The following is a 17967-nucleotide window of genomic DNA, read 5'->3' as shown; positions in this document are numbered from 1 at the left end:
TGTTCAAGTCTTCTCTCTTCATGATGTCTTCTTCGTATTGTCTTCGTCCAACGTCCAGGTCTTCCCTATCGTCAACCTTCCTTGTAGTATGTTCCAGTCTCAGGCTTTCCTTCTACAAGCCTCAGGGTCCCTCGTTTATTCTTAGATGTCCCTGATACTTAGATATCTCAATGTCCTGACGTCCAGAAGTCCACCTGTTCTGGGTCCCAGATGTCTTGGTGTCCCGACGTCCTCATCCAGATGTTTGTCCGTCTTCTTCTATCAAAGACTTCCAGATCCTACCCTAAGCAGAGGCCCATTCCTGCAGTCATCCATCTCCTCAGATGTCCAGGTTTCCTGATGTCAAGATGGCATCTGAGGTACTGCCCTCTGTGTACCTCTTCATTACACCTCTTTATCCTGGAGAACACGTCAGCAGATCTTGGCGTTCCCTAGACTCTCCAATCAGTCTATGCTTGATAGATTGGAATCTCTCCGTTGGACTTCGTTGAGTGCTGCCTGACTCCTCTCGGTCTGGTGCTTCTCCCGTTCCTAGCATGGTCCGCGACCAGCCTCCGGGTTGTGTAGGGCATGCAGCGGACAAGGTGGTCCACGACCAGTCCTTGGGCTGTGTAAGGCGCCTTGAGGGATAGCACTCCCTAACTTCAAGAGCCTCATCTCTTCTCTACTCCAAGAGCCTCGTCTCTTCTTCGTACCCAAGAGTGTTCCTCTTCACCATCTCCAAGAGTCTCATTTTGTCTGTCTTTTTACTCAAGAGTGTCCCTCTTCATCCTCTCAAAGAGTCTCATCTTGTCTTCATCTTCAAGAGTACACCTCTTCTTCATCCATGTCCAGGAGTCCTCATCTAGTCCAAGTTCCAGGAATCCTCCTTCTTCTATGAACTCTGACTCTTTGCTCTTCGGACCAGAAGTCCCGGTTCCATTCTTCATGAGTTCGAACTGTGTCCAAGCTCGCACTTGCTTTCCTATTCTCAGGGTATCTTGGGGCTCTTCTCTGAGTTATTTCGTGAACCAGGGGTTCACACTCACACAGTAGCAAGCGATCACGCCTCTACGCCCCTTCCCAGGGCTTTCCAGCATGCATTCACCATAGAATACATAGCCACAAGGCATGTCCGCAACAGAATCCGAAGGCCATGAGCTCGGCGAGTCGGTGCCCATCTTGGTCATGCAACTATCTGGGTTAACAACAAAAATTCTTACTCTACAAGAGATCTTTTAGACTAATAAATCTTTTCCTTGGACAACCTTTTCTCTATATGTTTGGCCTTTTGCAAACAGAATCCTTTTTCAAATTTTTTGGGTTAAATTTGAAATTTTTTCTGGCCAAACCTTTCCAGAGATTTTTTCTCGAAATTGCTGCAAATTATTAAATTATTAAAATTTTTCTGCTCTCTTAATAAATTTTTCTGAAACTTTGTTCCTACGTAACAGTCACTTAAACATAAAAAGTTTTTTCTCAAGTTCCTAACTTTCGGTTCTTGACCTAAGCAAGAAAAGTTTACAAGTTCTGGACTTTGTTTTTAAACTTTAAGCAGAAAAAGAAAGTTACTAGTTCCGAATGCTTCTTTGATATAGCTGAGATTTTTCCAAGTTCTGAACACACATTTTAGTTCTAAAATTTTGTCTTGGACTTACACTTCCTGTCTTTAAACAGGATTTCACCTTAAATCCCTGGACTTATAATCCTGAGGTGTTCTACTTTGAATGTAATATACTAATTGCTTGTCTCTTACAGTATGTCTGGTTCCTACGACCTGCAGGAGGCGCCTGCTTCCAGACTTCCTTCAGTTCTTATAGTCCTGGAACCTTCTCAACCAGCAGGAGGCGCCTGCCACTGATCCTTTTGGGGAAGGGGGAGTCTCTTCCGAAGGGATGGGCTCCACCTTAACCAGGGTGGAACCAGACTGCTGGCGCTAACCTTTAAAAAGGAGATAGAGCAGCTTTTAAACTAGAACAAAGGGGAAGGCAAAACGATTACTGGCATGGTTAAAAGGGGAGGTGAAAGAAGCTATTTTAGCTAAAAGATCTTCATTCAAAAATTGGAAGAAGGATCCAACAGAAGAAAATAGGATAATGCATAAACGTTGGCAAGTTAAATGCAATACACTGATAAGACAGGCTAAGAGAGAATTTGAAAAGAAGTTGGCCGTAGAGGCAAAAACTCACAGTAAAAACTTTTTAAAATATATCCGAAGCAGAAAGCCTGTGAGGGAGTCAGTTAAACCGTTAGATGATCGAGGGGTTAAAGGGGCACTTAGAGACGATAAGGCCATCATGGAAAGATTAAATGATTTCTTTGCTTCGGTGTTTACTGAAGAGGATGTTGGGGAGGTACCCGTACTGGAGAAGGTTTTCATGGGTAATGATTCAGATGGACTGAATCAAATCACGGTGAACCTAGAAGATGTGGTAGACCTGATTGACAAACTGAAGAGTAGTAAATCACCTGGACCGGATGGTATACACCCCAGAGTTCTGAAGGAACTAAAAAATGAAATTTCAGACCTATTAGTAAAAATTTGTAACCTATCATTAAAATCATCCATTGTACCTGAAGACTGGAGGATTGCTAATGTAACCCCAATATTTAAAAAGGGCTCCAGGGGCGATCCGGGAAACTACAGACCGGTTAGCCTGACTTCAGTGCCAGGACAAATAGTGGAAAGAGTTCTAAACATCAAAATCTCAGAACATATAGTAAAACATGGTTTAATGGAACAAAGTCAGCATGGCTTTACCCAAGGCAAGTCTTGCCTCACAAATCTGCTTCACTTTTTTGAAGGAGTTAATAAACATGTGGATAAAGGTGAACCGGTATATGTTCACCTTGGATTTTCAGAAGGCGTTTGACAAAGTTCCTGATGAGAAGATTCTAGGAAAAGTAAAAAGTCATGGGATAGGTGGTGATGTCCTTTCGTGGATAGCAAACTGGCTAAAAGACAGGAAACAGAGAGTAGGATTAAATGGACAATTTTCTCAGTGGAAGGGAGTAGGATTAAATGGACAATTTTCTCAGTGGAAGGTAGGTGAGAAGACAAAGATGGCCGCCTGCACGGGGGAAGCGTACAATTGGCCGCTCAAGATGTGACGTCGTGACGTCACGTCTTCAGCGGCCAATTGCACGCTTTCCCCGTGCAGGTGGCCATCTTCGTCGGGAGGAGCTACGATCGCATGGGTTCCTGATGATGGCTTCAGAAAAGTAAGTTGGCAGGCGTCCAAAAGCGACTTACTTTTGGGATCTTGACAGATCCCAAAAGTAAGTCGCTTTTGGAAAAAAAAAAAAATTGTCGCTTTTGAAAAAAAAAAAAAAAATTGCTTTTGGTTTTTTTTTGCTTCGCCGCTGTCTTCGCCATTGCTTCGCCGCTGTCAGTGCCCCCCCCTCCTCCCGGAGCAAGGCTGCTTTTCGCGCCCTGCTCCGAGAGGAGGGGGGAAACTGACAGCGGCGAAGCAAAAATAAAAACGAAAAGTCGCTTCGCCGTTGCTTCGCCGCTGTCAGTGCCCCCCCTCCTCCCGGAGCAAGGCTGCTTTTCGCGCCCTGCTCCGAGAGGAGGGGGGACACTGACAGCGGCGAAGCAAAAAAAAACCAAAAAGTCGCTTTGGCGTTGCAGTCTCCGTGGCAGCCCCAGTCCGGACATCGGAGGGGGGCTGCAACGTTTTTTTCGCTTTTTTTTTTGGCTTCGGGAGCAGGGGAGAGGACTGGGGCTGCCACGGAGACCGGCACCCATGATTGCGGCCGGGCCAGGTGAGCGGGGGCTGGGGGAAAGCTTGCCATCTACCCTTACCCCTGCCTCTACCGCAGGGGTCAGGGTAGGCGGTAAGTTTGCAGGTTAAATGCGCGACAAAACGGCAGGGAAAACTAGCGATAGTCGGGGCGCGGGTTACGGGATGCTAGGGAATAGCTAATTCGCTCGTTTGCATGCAATATCGAGCTAATTCGCTCGTTTGCATGCAATATACATGCCGCGGGTGGAAGGGGTTGCCCGGGGAATTTAGGACGCGGTAGGAGTAGGTTAAAGGGGATTCGGGATCGCAGGAAGGGCTAACGCGGCTGGAACGTGAGTAAAAAGCGGCTTAGGAGCAGGGTAAACGCGGCCGCACTTTACAGGATAGGCTTGAATGTTAGGTTCCATATTAGGTGCTACAACCCAAGAAAGAGATCTATGCGTCATAGTGGATAACACATTGAAATCGTCGGTTCAGTGTGCTGCGGCAGTCAAAAAAGCAAACAGAATGTTGGGAATTACTAGAAAGGGAATGGTGAAAAAAACGGAAAATGTCATAATGCCTCTGTATCGCTCCATGGTGAGATCGCACCTTGAATACTGTGTACAATTCTGGTTGCCGCATCTCAAAAAAGATATAATTGCGATGGAGAAGGTACAGAGAAGGGCTACTAAAATGATAAGGGGAATGGAACAGCTCCACTATGAGGAAAGACTAAAGAAGTTAGGACTTTTCAGCTTGGAGAAGAGACGGCTGAGGGGGGATATGATAGAGGTGTTTAAAATCATGAGAGGTCTAGAACGGGTAGATGTGAATTGGTTATTTACTCTTTCGGATAATAGAAAGACTAGGGGGCACTCCATGAAGTTAGCATGTGGCACATTTAAAACTAATCGGAGAAAGTTCTTTTTTACTCAACGCACAATTAAACTCTGGAATTTGTTGCCAGAGGATGTGGTTAGTGCAGTTAGTACAGCTGTGTTTAAAAAAAGATTGGATAAGTTCTTGGAGGATAAGTTCATTACCTGCTATTAAGTTGACTTAGAAAATAGCCACTGCTATTACTAGCAACTGTAACATGGAATAGAATTAGTTTTTGGGTACTTGCCAGGTTTTTATGGCCTGGATTGGCCACTGTTGGAAACAGGATGCTGGACTTGATGGACCCTTGGTCTGACCCAGTATGGCATGTTCTTAAGGACCATCTTCCTTTGTTCCCACTACGATGTCCTCATTTCTGGGCTTCAATGACCTGCAGGAGGCACCTGCAACCAGACTTCCATTTTCAGTACCAAATATTGATCCTTCATCAATCACTCTTCAAGAAGAATTTCATCTGAGTATACTCCACAACACTCATGATTCTTGGGTTACTATGACCTGCAGGAGGCACCGGCGCCCAAGCTTCTACCTTCAGTGTCAACGCTGACTTTCTTCAGTTCTTCCAAGCTTCAAGAAGTATACTCTACAGCTACCCCAGTTTCCTGAGGTAAAACGACCTGCAGGAGGCATCTGCACCTTAAACCTGGTTCCATTTCTTCTTGTTCATCTCACTCCTTGCTGGAGTAACTACTAGCCGAATCTTCTACAACCTGAAGTTCATCATGGAGGCTTCCCCTCCTAATATTCAACGCAGCCGTTCCTTTGGATCCAGCTTAGATTCTGCGTTGCTTCATACAAGTGAAGATCTACCTTTTCTTCATCACAAGCTACTTTCCAGCTTCCTCTGCAGCGGCTTGAACTGGACTTTGTTTAATCGCTATATCCGCTCCTCGTATATTCATCTGCTGTTTAATAAAGGATTACAAATACATTCGGGGGTTTTCCTATTGCCTGCTGGGTTTTTGCTACCTTGAGCCTCAAGATCATCACAGGCTCCATGCCTCTATTCCAAGAGGAATTCTCCCATTCATTGACCTGGGAGGTCCGATACGTTGAATCACCAGCCTACCTGAAGTCTCGTTGTGTTGTCTGTAGACTTCAAGCTCCCTTGAACTGTGCCTTTACCACACGGGAGCCTACATTACAAGTAGCTTCTGGAGATACATTCATCTTCCTTCTTCAACTTAGAGGAGTCGCTACTTCCTCTGGTCTTCTTAAAGAATTGAAGCTAATAAATTGAACTTTCTTCACGTGCCATTTTCTTCTATGCTAGTCTTTCAGGATGCAGATATCTATTAAAGATGGGGATGTAAGTAATTAGTATATTGTTGAAACTTTCATGAATATCCAAATTATTCTATTATAAGTTTTAAAAAAAAAATGTCCTCACTTACAAATTTTGTTCTCTTGGAATTGCCTCTATGATGTTTAGTTTTTGAACAAATATGTTTACTTCTTATTTATAAGTTGTGTAATTAGAATGTATGTTCAAAACTTTAATATTTCATTTTGCAAAATTGATTATTACTTTGTAATAGTTTTGAAAAATTAATAAATAAATAAAAATACTATTTTTAATTTAGCTATCTTTCAATGTGGCATTCAAATTCCCAAATACCACATTTCAAAAAAATAAATATAAATATTATCTCAGATAACTTTTGTTTCTTTTGTAGTATAGTTAGTAAGTATAGTATAGGGTAGTACTACTACTTCTGTTCTTCTAAAATATATTTATTTTAAATTATTATTGTACTTATAACTTTATATAACTCACTCTATGCTACTACTACTACTACTACTCTATTCAGGCACTTTCCCGTCTCTGAAGGACAGCTGTCTATTCAGAAGCTCACACCTTAATGCAGGGGGCTGTCTCACCCGTCAGGATCCTACCCCCCTCACCCACACACCATTCACTGGCTGGTATATGGGGGAGGGGATGGGGTGATGGGCTAGGCAGTTACCCGTCTCTGAAGGACAGCTTGCTGTTCAAGTCACACCTTAACGCAGGGGGCTGTCTCACCTGTCACGACCCTCCCCCTCCACACTCACACACCATTCACTGGCTGGTATATGGGGGAGGGGAGGGGCTGATAGGCCAGGTACTTCCCCGTCTCTAAAGGACAGCTGTCTGTTCAGAAGTTCACACCTTACCACAAGGGGCTGTCTCACCCGTCTCAACCCTCCCCCCCACACCTTCACTGGCTGGTATATGGGGGAGGGGAGGGGGTGACAGGCCAGGCACTTCCATTTCTGTGAAGGACAGCTGTCTGTTCAGAAGGTCATACCTTAATGCAGGGAGCTGCCTCAGCCATCATGCCCTCCCCCCCCCCCCATACACCATTCACTGGCTGGTATATGGGGGAGGGGAGGGGTTGACGGGCCGGGCACTTCCCCAGTTTTCTTAATTCCGGACTTGGGGTGCATGAGAAAATTGTTGCAATGTCTGTACTGTAGTTGAATGGGGGAGGGAAGTGGAATTTAAAATGGTGAGAAAACTGTGGCCAGGTTGCCAGTTTCTGTGTTAAACTTTTTTTTTCATTAAAGTAGCATAAAACAAAATGAAATACTTTGTGTGTTAATATTTTTATTTCCCCTAATGTAACTGAACATAACATGAAATAAAGTACTTCATTTAATATTTTATGCTACTTTAGTGAAAAAAAAATTAATACAGAATCTTGCAACCTGTGGTAACTATATACTATAGAAAAAAACAAAAGCGTATATAATGGTAATTACAGTGGTTAAATTTATGCTGTAATAGATCTCTCTGAAATCACACAGTGCTGAGTGCTGCTGAGTGCTGTGCTCTCTCCTTGACTGCTTTCAATGCTCTGCTCCTGTAAACGTTACTGCGGGTTGAACAAGCAAAATGATCCCTGGGGACCCCATCAAGCATGCGCGGGTTAGTATGCACTAATTCAAGTAAGTTCGCACTAACCCTTGCCTAGTGCGCACTGAGTAAGGATTAGCGCGCGCTAACTCCAGGTGGGTAGCGCGCACTAATTCAAGTCACTGCACACTAACCCTTGCTTAGTGTGCACTGACTAAGCATTAGTGTGCCATAACTTCAATTCAAGCTTCCAAGTTCTCTTACCCTGTTGATTGTAACTTTGACTCATTCCTACCTACTGTTTTTTGCTGTACTTGAATTGTTACCCCAGTTATATTCTTGTTAATTGTAAACCGATCCGATATGGTTATTTACTATGAAGGTCGGTATATAAAACTGTTAAATAAATAAATAAATAAATAAATAGTGCTTGCTAACCGAGACGTAGTAAGCACTATGTTACTTACAGTTACAGTTATGGTTCTACATTCCCATTGGTTGTCTACAAAGGTGGAGACAGCCAATAGGAACGCAGAATCATACCTCTAGCTAACAAACTCTCATGAATTGTTACTTTTTAACCTTTAAGTAACATATTTTGTTAGTGTGCACTAACTTTAGTTACAGCGCACTACTATATAGTTAGTGCGCCGTAAGTTCTATTAGGGCGCACTAACTCCGTAATAATGAAAACTATTAATGTGCACTAACGGGCCTTAATGTGCATTAACATCGAACTAGTGCGCACTAACGCAATCCTGAGTAGTGTGCACTAACTGATTGTTAGTGCGCACTAACGCACTTCGGAGAAAAATCGCAGAAAAACAGAAGCCTGAACCGAAAGGCTCAAACTAAGCACATCTCCACTTGTTATACTAATCACTCCATGTCAATTATCTTCTAAACATTCTTTTGACTTTTGAAAACTACTTTCCATTACAGGATAGTTACCATATTTATTTATTTAACAGTTTTATATACCGCAGTTCAGGTAACAAAGTTACTAATCACTTCGGTTCACATCAAGTTATCATATCAGGCAGTTCATATCAAGTTATCATATCAGGCGCTACCATAGACTACATGCAGGAAAGGAGGCCAAGAATAAATGAAAGGTGGTATTTTGGATAAACAAAACAAAAGCCATGAATGAAGGATGTCTGCAGTACATCTACAGATTTGTGAAAGGGTAAAAGTGCAATAAGTAGAAAATCATAATCAATATAGTCATTCGGTTTTCTAAGGTAGGGGCAGATAAGTTTTCCTATAGAGTCTTCGTTAAAAAAAAAAAATTTGTGCCAGTTTTGCTCCGATGCAAAAATTACATTAATTTTGCAACTCTTTTTTCCCTGTTGACAAAACAATACATTATTAACAAATCTGGTGCTGTTTTCGCATGGGAAAGCTAGCGTGAAAGTTTAATAACTCAGCCCTGTAGTATCAGGCTCCTGTGGGACTCCCTCTTTATCCTAAGATACAACCCGAAGAGACCGAAAATCCCCAAAGGTTTCTTGTGCAGACAGTTCAGCTAACCGAATTCGCCTCATACATTTCCTCTCTTCCTCTTTTCTTGCACACTTCGTTTTCTCCCATGATCAACTTCCGAAAATGCTAAGAGTCCCTGCCTGCAGGGGGAGGGCAGGAGCGTTTGGGTGGGCGGGGAGAGCAGGAGGGGGCTGAGTCTCTCTCGGGAGCACGCGAGCCCCCGCTTCCCTTGCCACTCATGACTTGTTGCACGGGCTTGCCACATCTTAGCGCCGCCGCCCCCCTTCCCCACTGCGGCAGCAGCATGGCCTGCTGCAGTCCCCTTCTGCCGCTTCTCCTCCTCGGCTGCCTCCTTCCAATAGTGCGGGGGTGTCAGCTCCGCTCCCCACCGCTTTAAAACCGGGCTTTCTCCCGTCCCTGCTGACTCTTACAACAGCGGAGAACTCGTGCCAACTTGCACAGGCTCCGGGATTAGTTGGCGGTTTTCCCCTTGTATTTCATACCTTAGTGCTATGATGCTGATCGCTTGGAATTTCTTTCTGCAAGCGTTTCTCATGTTGCTGGCCAAAGCAAGTCAGAAGAGCTCCGGGCACTCTACAAACTGCAAACTCCACACTAAAGTAAGTAGAGACTTCCAGTAAGGTCCAGCCTAGTAGGGCAGCGATGCACTCAGTACTGTGGCAAAATTAATTGGTATATCTCCTCTGTACAGATAGTTCAAAGAATGCAGAACAGGCACGTTAGCATTGTCTAGCTACTAAGAATTACTGCTTTGATGTATGTTTAATTCAGCTTGAACAAATATCAATTATTTGTGCTTGTATGCAAATGAGCTGGCCCGGGTTCCCAACGAAAGGTATTCTTTTTCCTGGAGTTTCTCTGTCATGGGATTTTTTTTTTTAATCGTGCTAAAATAGCATCGAATCTGCCCGGCGGCAATCAGTGGTAACCTTTGGTTTTCTTTTGCAGTTTCTCTCTCTCTTACCCATAATCTCCTGTTTTCCTTTCCTCTCTAGTGTGGGACCGCTTGTTTGTTTGATCTGATAACATTTCAGAACTTTCCTCCTGTCCCTGCCCCCAGTGCAGTGTAGTGTACGGGGCAGCCTTTCTCTCCCAGAGCTAACCTTGCTCTGCCAGCTTCACTGAGCTGGAAGCAAGAAAAATTTCCTATACCATATGAAGCTATGTGTTCTTATAGCTCGTCTTAAATGCACCTCAGAAGTTTTCGTGCTATCTTGTGCTGAGATTGGGGTGGCGGGCTGTTATCACTGGAAAGGAGAAAAGAAGCTGTGCGATTTTTGGAAATAAATTACCTACAAACAGTGCTGATGGGGTTTTGAGTGCAGTTAATGAGATCCATTGGGCAAGATAAAAGTTAGGTGTTGTCTAATATTTTCAGACTTTTCTTTGCCTTGTTTATTTTCTGCAGCTCTCACTCCTTTGCTGATGGCTCCATTCACAGCCCTCTGACCCTTCTTCCATCCTGGCACTCATCAGTACAGCCCCAGCTCTCTAAAACAATCAACACTTCATTTACGTTGTTTATTTTATCCTCTGATCCCATTAGCACTAGCTAACTCTTTATACAATATTTTTTAATTAAATGTTTTTTGCCTATGCTTTCTGTTTGTGCTGTGTTCTAAACTGGCAGATTCAATTTTGGGGAAGAGAATCTTAAAAGGGAGAGGTTTATGTGAATATCTTGAAGTTTCAATCAAGCACATTTAAAAAGGTAGAGCAAATTGGACAGTATCCACAGAATAAAATAAATTGAAATTAGGAACAGTGCTTGAATGGGCACATATGTTGGGTCAGCTCAATGGTCCATTAAAACCAGCATCCTATCTCCAACAGTGGTCAGCCTGAGTCTATTCAGAACCCAAATAGGAAAGCCTATTCCATGCTGCTCCCTTCTCAGAAGTAGGGAGACACATATTTGTCTAAGTAATGGTTACTGGTCTTTTCCTCTAGAAACTTATCCAAACCATATTTTTTAAGCATCATCAGGCATATAACAATCAGTACATAGCAAATTTAGCAGATTTACTAAGCTGTGGTATCTTCCCCATTGGATTCACTAATCTGTGGTACCAAGTACCGCAGGTTTGGGAATAATACCACAGCAAAGGAATACTACACGATGGTGGCCCAACATCCCAGAGCAAGGGACTGTGCCTGCCCCCCCCCCTCTCCATCCTGACTTGGTGCTCCCCCTTGCCAAACATCAAAATCAGTGAGGGTGTAGTGAGTTTTAAAATATATTTTAAAAGTGGCCCAATGTTGCCTGAGTGCACCCTAGGTCTCCTGTTCCCACAATACCATTTACAAAATGCCCTTTGGCGAGGTTGGAATCTGAAGCCTAGAGGGTGCTCAGGCAGCCACTGCTGGAACACCAGGTAGTAAGTGTGTCCAAGGTTTAAGAGATGGGAAAGGACAGAGGATGGCTGGGGATGGGGTTAACCTTTTAGAATAACAAGTGGAGGCACTTTGTGAGTAGGGCCAGGGTTAAGACTGGACCGTTAAAAATAAAATATTTTGAAATATTTGCTGCCTCAGGAGGCTGCAGGAGTGGAGGGAGAAGGAGACACTCCAAGAGGAAGGACCGGGGACCATGCTAGGATCCCAATGTGCCTGGAGAAAGTTAGCTACATCTCTAGAAATGTAACTAACTTTCCATAAAATAATATGGCTTGCAGAGTTCACCGCATACCATGTAATTTATTACCATATTAATGCACTTATTTGCATATATATCATCATGATTTGCATGCAAACCATCCTATTTAAATACCTGCATTACACTGGTTTCCTTGAGGTGGATAATGCGCAGAGGGCCCTATTTTCTCAGCATTTTTCCCATACACACAAAATGAGGGAAGACATTTAGTAAATAGGCCCCAGAATTTGTAGTTCCATGTGTTTGTTTCTGTAGTAAGGCATTTACCGCATGGTAAAACCTTACCACAATTTATTAAATCACCTCCTTAGTCATGCAAATCATCAAACTCAGCTATATTACTAACCTTGACCACATTTTCTGTCAGCATTGCCTGAAAAAATACTTTCAAGAATTATTTTTAAATTTGCAAATTAGTTTGTTTCATGGAGTGCCCCTAGTACCACTGGAAAGAGTACAGTAAATTACCTTTCCTTATCCACTTGTTCCACACCACTCATGATTTTGTTCATATCTCCTGAGTCATCTCTTCTTCAAGCTAAAGAGCACTAACCTGTCAATCTAAGGTCGATTTTAAAAGTGCTGCTCGTGCAAAACTGCCCACATACACGCATATACAGGCTGCATGCGAACAACACTGATTTTAAAAAGCTGCAAAGCTTGCGCATATATAGCCATGTGCGCAACAAAAATGAGTACAGAAAAGGGGTGGTGCATGGGTGTTCTGGAGCAGGGCCAACAGTTAAGCATGTAACTCCGTATTTTAAAACCAGAGATTGCGGTATGCATCAGCTTCTTAGCCGTGTAATTTCACTGCTGTTCTAGATGAGGAGCAAATCTGTAGATCTTGAGTTTCAGGGCTTACAGGACATGGTGAGGAGTCTGGGTCAACTGAGGAAAGTGCATGATGAAGAACCAGAGGGGTCTTGAAGACCTCGATATTAACTCGGCAAACTTGTGCATTAATTTGAAAACTCGGTTGTCCCTCGCGTAAGCATGTTTTAAAATCCGCCTGCATGTGCATGTAAAAGCCGGCAAAGTCCTTGGAAAGATACGCGAAGTACATTTTCTTGAGCAATCTCTTAAGATTAGATGCATATTTATGCATGAGAGGTATATTTTAAAAGATACGGTCGCACAATTTAAAATTGCAGCGTATCTCCACTCATGCACTGATATGCATGTGTATGAACGCACGCGTGCTCATTTTAAAATTAGCCTATATGTTTCTAGTTGAGGGTAAAGTGACTTGCCCAAGGTCACAAAAGTTGATATGATCCGGAGATACTGAATCTACTCATCCCTCCTAGCTAGTAGAGCTTTTAGTTCTACTGAACATGTGCAGGAATTCTCATGCCAGCATTGCCTGAGCCTCCTCAGTCATTTTTTGTTAGAGCACAGAACAGAGGTGTAGTTAGTCTCTCCTTATTTTGCTCTCAGTCCTTGTGTTTTTTTATTCAGTGTTTCTTCTTTTTCTTCATGTTTTCACCTCACAATTGCCTTGCTGCATCAACAGCATCCACAATAGCACTTTTAAGTACTTAAAAAAGAAAAAAAGTCATCTATAAGATATTTGCCTCCTTAAGATGCTTGGCAAAAAGAAGGCTACATTAAGTGGTCTGAAAAACTGTATTTGCAGCAGGGTATTAAGAACCAGCTATACTGGTTCATAGTGCCCTACAGCAGCTACAGATGAACATAAGAACATAAGAAAATGGGCTGGGCTTGGGCTGGGCTGAAAATGGGCTGAAAATGGGCTGAAAATGGGCTGGGCTGGGCTTGATGGACCAAGGGTCCATCAAGCCCAGCATCCTGTTTCCAACAGAGGCCGAACCTGGCAATTATCCAAACACTAAGAAGATCCCATGCTAATGATGCAATTAATAGCAGTGGCTATTCCCTAAGTAAACTTGATTAATAGCCGTTAATAGACTTCTCCTCCAAACCTTTTTTGAACCCAGCTACACTAACTGCACTAACCACATCCTCTGGCAACAAATTCCAGAGCTTTATTGTGCGTTGAGTGAAAAAGAATTTTCTCCGATTAGTTTTAAATGTGCGCCATGCACATAAGAACATAAGACTTTGCCATACTGAGTTAAACTGAGGGTCCATCAAGCCCAGCAGCCTGTTTCCAACAGTGGCCAATTCAGGTTATAAGTACCTGAATTGGCCACTGTTGGAAACAGGCTGCTGGGCTTGATGGGTACTTGCCAGGTTATAAGTACCTGGCAAGTACCCAGACATTAAGTAGATCCCATGCTACTAATGCTGGTAATAAGCAGTAGCTATTCCCTAAGACAACTTGATTATAGCAGCTTATGGACTTCTTATCCAAGAACGTTTCCAAACCTTTCTTAAATCCAGCTACACTAATTGCCTTAACCTCATCTGGCAACTGAGAATGTACCCCAACTCTTGTGCATCGACTGCAAGAAAATCAGATCTCAAATAACGAGTACAAAAATCATCATGTTTTGCGATAATCCAGTTACTGTATCACTCTGTTGTTTTTGAATCTGCCCTGAAAAAAGCAAATAAAACAAGAATTTACTTCAATACACCACCAGTGAAAATTCCGAGGTTAACTCAACAATTTCAGGAAGAAAGTTTTTCAGAGCTCCTTGCTAATTGCATGGATTTCCTTTCACCAATTTTACATGGTGCAGTATTTGCATGATTGTATAAAAAAGTTAAAATCTTTTCTTCAACCTACTGACGGCAGAAATTATTACCTGCAACTGCTCCTGGATTTGGAAGAGTGCATATGGCATCTTCTCCATCTGGTCTACAAATCCATTGATTCTGTATCATGTACCTCGACAGCTGTTATTGGAGCAAGATGCATGGCCAGCAGCATACAGGACGACATGCATGAAAAGGTGGCAGATGTTTCTTGTTAAGGGAAATATTTGTTCAGAGAAAAACTTAGAGAAACTTGCCCAAATAAAAGAACAAACTGTAGTGGTCCAATCCCTCGCCACAGACCTGATCAAACAATCTTCCAGAGGCATCCCTTCCTGTCATTTCAAAGGTACTGGTTTCTGCTCCTTCCTACTCAGCAGCAACAGCAACGCAGCTTCCGGCTTGGCCTGGACAGCATGAGTGTCATCAGCTTAAAGTGGCACAACCAGCCCAGCCAAAGCCTGGCCAAGTTTTGATTGCTATGGAATTCCAGCCACCCTCTCCAATTAGAGGGAGAATCCAGACCTTCCTGAAGGAGTGGCACAAGATAACAAAAGATCAATAGGTTCTCAAATAGTGGAATTGGGATAGCAGTTGCATTTCTCCTGGCTACCATCTTTTTCTCATTGTTCATTTTTCAATCCGACTGGAAGTGGAGTTGCTTCTTCAGCAGAAAGCAATAGAGCCAGTCCCTGTGTTCCAGCATGGACAGGGATTCTACTTCATCCTCAAGAAATTTGGGAGACTGACATCCATTCTGAATCTGAGAAGCTTGAACAAATATCTAAACTGAGAAAAATTGAAAATGAACTCCCTTCCATTCAAAAAGGACTGAATATATACCTTCAATCTGAAAGATGCATATGCCCACATACCCATCCATCCTGCCTACTGGCATTATTTCTGCTTTATGGTGGACTTTCTACTGTCAATACAAGGTACTCCCCTTCAGATTATCGGCAACCCTGCGGTTCTTCATCAACGCCCAAATTTTCAGTGGCCTGCGTGCGCAAATACCGGGGGATATGCGTGGCCGGGCCGTTTCTAAAATATACTCGGTGCACATAACCCCCGGTATTTGCACATGCAGGCCATTGAAAATTTGGGCGTTGATGAAGAACCTCAGGGCTGCTAAGAGTCTGAAGGGGAGTACCTTGTATTGACAGTAGAAAGAAGATCCTTAATTGGAGCAGACTGGGAGAGAAATAGGGAAGGCCTACTCCTGACGTCATACATTGGTTTATAAAATTCCCCTCCCTGCATGTGCGAGTCCCGGCCTGTCCCACATGCACGCACTGATTTAAAAATCTGGTGTGCATGTGTGTGCGGGAACCATATTTTATATCATGTGCATGCCAACACGGGCATGTTATAAAATAGCCATGTCCATGTGCACACACCGGGAACCACGCACACATGGATGCACATGTGTTTGTTTTAAAATCGATCCCTAAGTGTCTAACTGTAGCAGCAATGCACTTATGATAACAGGAGATCCAAGTCTTTCCATACCTGGACTATTGTCTAGTGATGGCAAACTCCTGGCAGACTGTATTAATCTCCCCGCAAAAATCAATTCACCTCTTACAGAACTTGGGATTTCTGGTGAATTCTGAGAAATTGAATCTAGAGCCACCCACTCAGAAGAAACTATCGTAGGTGGATAGATTCGCTGTAGGAAAAAGCTTTTCTTCTGCCGGAAAGAGCGAGCACTCTACGATCACTCGTTCACAGATTATTGAGGTCATAGTGCATAACAGCCAGACAAGTCTTGGTCATTTTGGGGCATATGGCACCAGCTATTCATGTATTTATTTATTTATTTATTTAGACATTTTATATACCATCGTTCCATGTATAGATCACAACGGTTTACAAGGTGACATTCATAGTTATATATTAAACAAAAAACAAAGAAGATCGGTTACAATGTTGGAATTTGTAGGTAGGTATTAATTTCCATCTATCTAATGAGGGTTTGTAGGACATATGAAATTAATCTAATATATAAGACAAGGAGTATGGGTAATTACAAATAAAATATAGTTCCATTAACCGGCCTCCACAGTCCATCACAAGTTGTGGGGGCTCTGCTATCAATGGGATCAGTTAACACAACGCCTGACACCTAAAGTACAAATCTCACAGAGCATGAAACAAGAACTATGCTGGTGGCTGAATCCTCTTGTCCTTCAAGAAGGAACTCTACTTTTTCCACTCCCTCATCAAGTAACTTTAGTGATGGATGCCTCCACAAAAGGGAGTGGTGCCTACTGGATCTTTTCAGATCTAAGGGACTAAATATCTTGAAGAAAAACAATTTCATATCAACCTACTAGAACTGAGAGTGATTAGATACATGTTGTTATTCACGCAGCTTCTCCAGGGGAGAAACATTCTAATTCAAACAGACAACCAGGAAACGGAAAAATACGGGAATGGGTAGGCAAACATCAAGCTTTCCTACAAGCTACTTATCTTCCAGGGATCTCCACCATGTTGGTGGATCATCTCAGCATAGATTTCTGTTCTCACGTGAGGTCTCTACAACAATCAACAGCCAACAAACTATTCAGATTATGGGGTCTTTCAGTGATTGACCTAGTCGCATCAAAACAGAATAGAAACCTGGAGACGTTTTGCTCCATCCTACACAGCAAACTCAGGTCAGCTCAAGACTCTTTCCTGCTCAGCTGGAATACAGACCTCATAAGGAACTTGTGGCCAGATAAGTTGATTTTAAATTTGCTAGCCATAATATTGATTGATTTCTTGCTGACATTGTTCGTTCTTCGTTTCTATATTTTTCCATATTTGTCTTAGCTTGATAGTGTCATTTGAATCCTTGCTAGTGTGTATTTAAGTTGCTAGAAATGGTAGCCTTGAAAAACAAAAGATTTCTAAAATCTAGGGAAGAAGATTATACACATGGCAATGACCATTGCCTTTTTGGAAGTATTACATGTTCATGGAAAGGGGAAGGAAAGGCTCTGCCATATAAATAACTTCAATTTCTGGCTCAAAAAATTATGTATGGAAAGTAGTTTTGGATACGTTGGAGGATGGGGACATGTGTTGAGCAATAGAAGGTTATATGGTAAGGATGGTCTACATTTGTCTTTGGCAGGAAAGAGGATACTATATGAGAAATTGAGATCATACATTATCAGGCATTTAAACTAGTGGGTGGGGGTGGCAGGAGGTGGCAAATGAAACTGGCATGTCACCCCCAAGTGATACAGGAAGTGGGAGGAGAAAATAACAAAATGAAATAGCTCAAAAAAGCACAAAAGTTGACTAGGAAGAGCAGCAAACCAAGGTGGAAAGGTATGCTTGTAGTCTGAACAATAAAATCCCAGACCTGTAGGCCCTAATGGTGGAAGCAGACTTGGACATCATTGCTGTTACAAAGACAGGATTCACTGAGTGTCATGATTGGACTACAGCCATCCCAGGCTATAACTTATTAAGGAAGGACAGAGAGGACAGGAAAGGGGGAGGAGTAGCTCTTTGTCAGAAACAATTTACAAGGAACTGAAATCCAAGGTATGTGGGGGGGTAGGGAGAGAGAGCATTATGGGGTTGTCCTAAAAAAGATGGTGCTTCCATTACATTGGTGTGGTCTACAGGCTTTGATTCAGACAGAAGAACGGGACAGAGATTTGGATATCCAA

General features: G+C 42.8%; 1 long non-coding RNA gene across 1 annotated transcript in view; it reads left to right on the top strand.

Annotated features, from left to right (window-relative positions):
* The first annotated feature begins 9137 nt into the window (after positions 1–9137).
* Positions 9138–17967, top strand: part of LOC115091759 — a 200125-nt gene continuing 191295 nt past the window's right edge. Inside the window, exon 1 of the long non-coding RNA XR_003856810.1 lies at positions 9138–9551. This is a non-coding gene — a long non-coding RNA (uncharacterized LOC115091759). The remainder of the gene's footprint in view (positions 9552–17967) is intronic.

Source organism: Rhinatrema bivittatum, chromosome 1 (assembly GCF_901001135.1).
Source record: "Rhinatrema bivittatum chromosome 1, aRhiBiv1.1, whole genome shotgun sequence".
Classification (NCBI taxonomy): Eukaryota; Metazoa; Chordata; class Amphibia; order Gymnophiona; family Rhinatrematidae; genus Rhinatrema; species Rhinatrema bivittatum.
The sequence above is the reverse complement of the archived record's forward strand: the minus strand, read 5'-3'. Positions and strand labels throughout refer to the sequence as shown.